Below are 6,000 nucleotides of genomic sequence, written 5' to 3'. Positions count from 1 at the left end.
GCTAATTGCTTTATGTCATATTTTTGCACTAGATCAGGCTAAATTTCAAATGAACATCTTGATTCTATCTGCTCCTGTAGCTGTTGAGGCACAAAAGTATACACTATAATATGTATTATGGCATCCTCAAGACAAGCAGAAGATATACATGTTAAGCACCTACCCTTGCCCCCTTGAATACAAAAGCAAGATCATCATGTCATAGCAAGGGCAACAGAAATTGCAGACTTGTATTCTGCTCTGGTTGCCTGCAATGCAAGGCAAGTCTACGGGATCTTGAATCACTCCAGAACAAACTCCCTCAACTTCAACTGAAAGAAGACTGAGCTCTTAGGTAGCTCTGAGCCCAGACTACCCCTTCTGGACTCCATCTCCCTCCCTGGAGACTATAAAGCTTTAAGGGGCAGCTTTCTGGAATCTGCCAGTCCTCCTTTGCTCTATCTGCTCCTGATGAGTTTGTTGTCGGCGCACTGGCATGTGGCTACTGAGGGGCATGATCCTTAGTTCCAAGGGAGCTGCCTTAGGGAGCCCAGGCCCGGAGGAACTTCTTTGGTGGAATCCAGTCCTGGTGCTCTCTCAGATTCTGGCCTTTTGTCATGATCCAGAGCTGGGGCTAGTGCTGGTCCCACCTCTTTGGCATCTGATTCAGAACTGTTACTGTGAGCAGGGGCTGTGAAACACTGGACCATGATAACCTCCTCCATGGATTGTAGGATGGGACAGAAGCACCCCAAATTACTCCTCATGCCCTCAAGATAGCACACAAACAAGCATCAGCAGCTTTCCAAACAAAGGACTTACCTGGGTGTGGTTGAGGGAAAGGGGTGGCTGGGCTGGGTTGGGAAAGGGGTTGCTGTGTACACAAGAGGCTGCTACATGGGAGAGAAGGGGATAAAGAAAGGGCAACTGTAAAGAGGAAGCTCATGTAGGGACAAGGAATGAGGACAGGATGGGGCGAGGAAGACCAGTGGTATATTATTATTATTATTTCATTTCTATCCCGCTCTTCCTCCAAGGAGCCCAGAGTGCTGTACTACATACTTAAGTTTCTCTTTCACAACAACCCTGTGAAGTAGGCTAGGCTGAGAGAGAAGTGACTGGCCCAGAGTCACCCAGCTAGTTTCATGGCTGAATGGGGATTTGAACTCGGGTCTCCCCGGTCCTCGTCCAGCACTCTAACCACTACACCACGCTGGCTCTATAAGGATAGCAGAGTCAATGATGAGGCTGCCCTAACCAGACTCTAAGTAAGCCTGAGAGACAAACAGAGGCTGAAGGAAGACAAGCAGCTTTAGGAGGTGAAGGTTGAACGTGCTGGAACTCTTTTACTCCCAGCTCCGAGAGTCAGCTAGGTTTGAAACCAAAACAGCAAAGACTTGGAGAGAGGCTTTGCATGACATTACTACTGTGCTGCTAAGAGTTTCCCCTTATGCTCAAGCAATAGAATCCTCACTTTGGAAAGGCAAGTCAGCTTCCAGGGCCAAAACAAATTCTAGGTCGCCTTGTGCCAGCACTGGGGCACAATCCTACAATCTCTGCAGCAAAATATAGGATCAGACTATTAAAATAGGTTCATATAACGTATGGACCGACTATAACAATCCAATCCTATGCTTTGCTGCAGAATGTTTGCAAGCACCTGCACCTGTGAGTGGCCTACTCACTTGAGCAACATAGTATCAAAGCAAGGGACTTGCAAGGGTTCAGGTTCCTGTTCTGTGATTCGAAAAATAGCTTTATGCAGCAAGGATTTGTGCTTCTTACAATATATGATCTTGATCTTAATTTAAAAGAAAGGACCACAAATATGCATACATGCACTTCTTTGAATCAGAAACCATATAATTATTTCCTTGAGAACTGAATCCCTTTATATAATTCTAGAACCCAATTTTGTCAACCCCTGATCTATAACATCCATGGCTTGGATCAAATAAATTGTGAGAAGTACACCATTCATGGAATGGGGCTCTCTCACCCCCTCCTCTGTCCTATAGCCCCCAGAGTCCCCCCCAAATCTGATCCTAGGAGGTCAAGGGACCCCTAGAAATAGTATGGTGCATGGAGCAAGGTACTTTGCACCATATGGTGTGTGGTGCAAGAGTTTGATGGAAGAGGGAATCAACAGAAATCCCTCCCACCACCAACTCCTTGCATGAGCAGAAGTTCACGTGCACCAATGCTAGATAGGATCTAATCCAATAAGAATAAGCAAGCAGTAAACTTTTGTATACGTATTGTTTATTTTTATTTATTTATTTATTATTAAAACTTTTATACCGCCCTTCCAAAAGGCTCAGGGCAGTTTACATTAAAACACCATTAAAATCAGTTAATAATTAAAACAAAAATTATAAAGGCATAAAACAATGATTAACAATTAAAAGCATCATGAAACAACAATTAAATAATCAGAACAATTAAAAAACAAGTTTTAAAAAGCTGAGAAAGCCTGGTTGAAGAGATGTGTTTTCAGGTGTTTTCTGAAAATTGCCAGAGATGGGGAGGATCGTATCTCAGCAGGGAGCGCATTCCACAATCTCAGGGCAGCAGCCGAGAAGCCCCGTCTCTGTGTAGCCACCAAACAAGTTGGCGGCAACTGGAGACGGACCTCCTCAAGTGACCTCAATGGTAGGTGGGGCTCATAGCGAAGAAGATGCTCTCTTAGGCACCCAGGGCCTAAGCCGTTTAGGGCTTTATAAGTTATAACTAGCACTTTGTATTTTGCCCGGAAACCTATTGGCAGCCAGTGTAACTCCATCAACAAAGGAGTAATGTGGTCTCTCCGAGATGACCCAGAAACCTACCTGGCTGCCACATTCTGAACCAACTGAAGTTTCCGGACTACGTACAAAGGCAGCCCCACGTAGAGTGCATTACTGAAGTCCAGTCTGGAGGTTACCAACAAATGTACCACTGTTTTGAGGTCATTGATCTCGAGAAACGGGCGCAGCTGACAGAAAGCACCCCTGGCCACCGCCTCAACCTAAGAAACCAAGGAGAGACGTTGATCCAGAAGTACTCCCAGACTGTGAACCTGTTCCTTTTGGGGAAGTGTGACCCTGTCTAGAACAGGCAGATCAAAATCGTCTCTAGAGTTCCGACCCTGCACAATAAGTACCTCTGTCGTATCTGGATTCAGCTTCAGTTTATTCTCCCTCATCCAGCCCATTACTGCTTCCAGGCAGGCATTTAGGGAGGATATGCCAACTCCTGAAAAAGTTGACATGGAGAAGTAGATCTGGGTGTCATCAGCATACTGGTAACACCCAGCTCCAAATCCCCTGATGATCTCTCCCAGCGGTTTCATGTAGATGTTAAAAAGCATTGGAGAGAGTATGGAGCCTTGAGGGACACCATACTTATGCTCAGATTTTGAAGAGCAACAATCTCCAATTGACACCATCTGGAATCTGTCCGAGAGGTAGGAGCGTGTTTTATTGTGTTTTTATTGTATGTTTTTAACTTTTGTAAACTGCCTTGGGGTTATTTTTTAATGAAAGGCGGTATAAAAATGCATAAATAAATAAATAAATAAATAAATAAACAAATAAATAAAAATAAAATAAAATAAAATAAAATAAAAACCACTGTAAAACAGTGCCTCCCACCCTCAACACCCTCAGACGTTCCAGAAGGATACTATGGTCGATAGTATCGAAAGCCACCGAGAGATCCAAGAGGACCAACAGAGTCACACTTCCTCTGTCAATTGCCAATTGGAGATCATCCATCAGGCTGACCAAGGCAATCTCCACCCCATAGCCCGCCCGAAAACCAGTTTGAAATGGGTCTAGATAATCTGTTTCCTCCAAGACCGCCTGGAGCTGAGAGGCCACCACCCTCTCAATTACCTTGCCCAGCCATGGGAGATTAGAAACAGGCCTATAATTGCTCAGCTCTGAGAGATCTAACTCAGGCTTCTTTAGAAGAGGTCTAATGATTGCCTCCTTAAGACAAGGAGGCATCCTGCCCTCCCTCAGAGAAGCATTTATGATTTCTACCAGGCCGCCTACAACAGCCTCCCTGCTAGATAGAACAAGCCATGTTGGACAAGGATCAAGAGGACAAGTGGTAGGCCTCTCCGCTCCAAGCAGCTTGTCCACATCATCAGGAGTCACAAACTGAAATTGATCCAGTCGAATTGTATAAGAGGAGTTGTCGGACACCTCCAGTTCAGACATCAAAATAATTGTGGAGTCTCCATCTAGGTTGGCCCGGATCCGAGAGATTTTGTCTGCAAAAAATTCATTAAACACACCACAGCGGGTAACTGATGCTTCCAAATTCTGGTTCAAGGTAGAGGGAGCAGATACTAGTCACCTCACAACCCTGAACAACTGCACCGGATGTGAACTCGCAGAGGCAATACGGGCAGAAAAGAACCACTTCTTTGCCGCACGTATCACCTGAGCATAGATCTTTAAATGTGCTCCATGTCGTAATCTGTCGGATTCGAGTTGAGTTTTTCTCCACTTGCACTCCAGCCGCCTGCCTTGCTGCTTCAGACTCCGTAGATCTTCCGTATACCAAGGGGCCAATGTTGAAGCAGGTCAGAGGGGACGCTTAGGAGCAATCGTGTCTACTGCCCTGGTGAGCAAGTTGTTCCAGTTCTCAACCAGGGCATCAACAGGATCACCTGCAGAGCCAACATTGAATCCCTCCAAGGCTTCTTGGAATCCTACAGGATCTCGTAACCTCTTCGGGCGGACCATTCTAATAGGCCCCTCACCCCTGCAAAAGTGGAAAGCGGTTGTAAGTCCAACCTTAACCAGATGGTGGTCCGTCCATGACAACAGGGAGATCGTAGGACTCCCCACCCACGGAACACCACCCTGATCAGAATAAAAGACCAAATCAAGTGTGTGACTTGCAATATGCATCGATCCAGAGACCGCTTGAGATAGGCCCATAGTCATCATGGCCGCTATGAACTCCTGAGCTACCCTGGACAAACTGGCCCCAAAATTAACACTGAAGTCCCCCAGCACCAAAAGTCTGGGAGACTCCAACGCAAGTCCCGCGACCAAGTCCGTGAGCTCAGTAAGGGATTCCGTTGGGCAGCGGGGCAATCGGTACACCAACAGAAGTCCCAATCTATCCCTGGTTCCCAAACTCAAGTACACACATTCGATATGGTCCGATACCCTAACAGGGACCCTGGTAAGGGAGATGTTATCCTTATAGACCACAGCCACTCCACCTCCCTGCCCACGTCCCCTCATCTGCTCCTCTACAGAATATGCTGGCGGGAGTAGCTGGGACCAAACTGGACCACTACTGTTTACTGTTGGAATTGAAGGGCTTTGCGTTGTCTCATGTCTCAATGACAGAGGGGGGCCGGACTAGTGAGTCAGAGGGCCACAGAGGCGTAACTAGGGAAAATAGTGCCTAGGGCAAGCACTGAAATTGCGCGCCCCCCCCCCATCTGACACGCATCTTTTACCATAATATTAGCTCAAAAATACAAAATTACAAGTCACAACAACCCTGTGAAGTAGGTTAGGCTGAGAGAGAAGTGACTGGCCCAGAGCCACCCAGCAAGAAACCAAATGTCAGCCTGAGGTATGCAGCAGAAGGCTGTGTGCCTGTGAAGGCAGCAGGGCCAGCCAGTTAGGGTACCCACCTTTCAGATAACTTTACCATAATATCAGCTTAAAAATACAAGTCAAGCTCGTTAATCTTTTAAACAAATTAGTGCCTACCTGAAAATTATAACTACCAGTAGCCAAACACTTAGGCAGTCAGTGATGGCCTTTCAAGCAGCATAAGCCCCCCCCTCCATTCCAAATCCAGCAGAATCTGTTGGACATATGTGTTTGTCTTATGTTTCTTTTTAGATTATGAGCCCTTTGGAGACAGGAAGCCTTCTTATTTATTCATTATTTCTCTGTGTAAACTGCCCTGAGCCATTTTTTGGAAGGGCGGTATAGAAATCAAATAAATAAATAAATAAAATAAAATAAAATAAATAAAATATTTATTTTATAAATATGAAAT

Source organism: Hemicordylus capensis, chromosome 2 (assembly GCF_027244095.1).
Source record: "Hemicordylus capensis ecotype Gifberg chromosome 2, rHemCap1.1.pri, whole genome shotgun sequence".
In the NCBI taxonomy this organism is placed as follows: domain Eukaryota; kingdom Metazoa; phylum Chordata; class Lepidosauria; order Squamata; family Cordylidae; genus Hemicordylus; species Hemicordylus capensis.
This window is presented reverse-complemented; position numbering follows the sequence as displayed.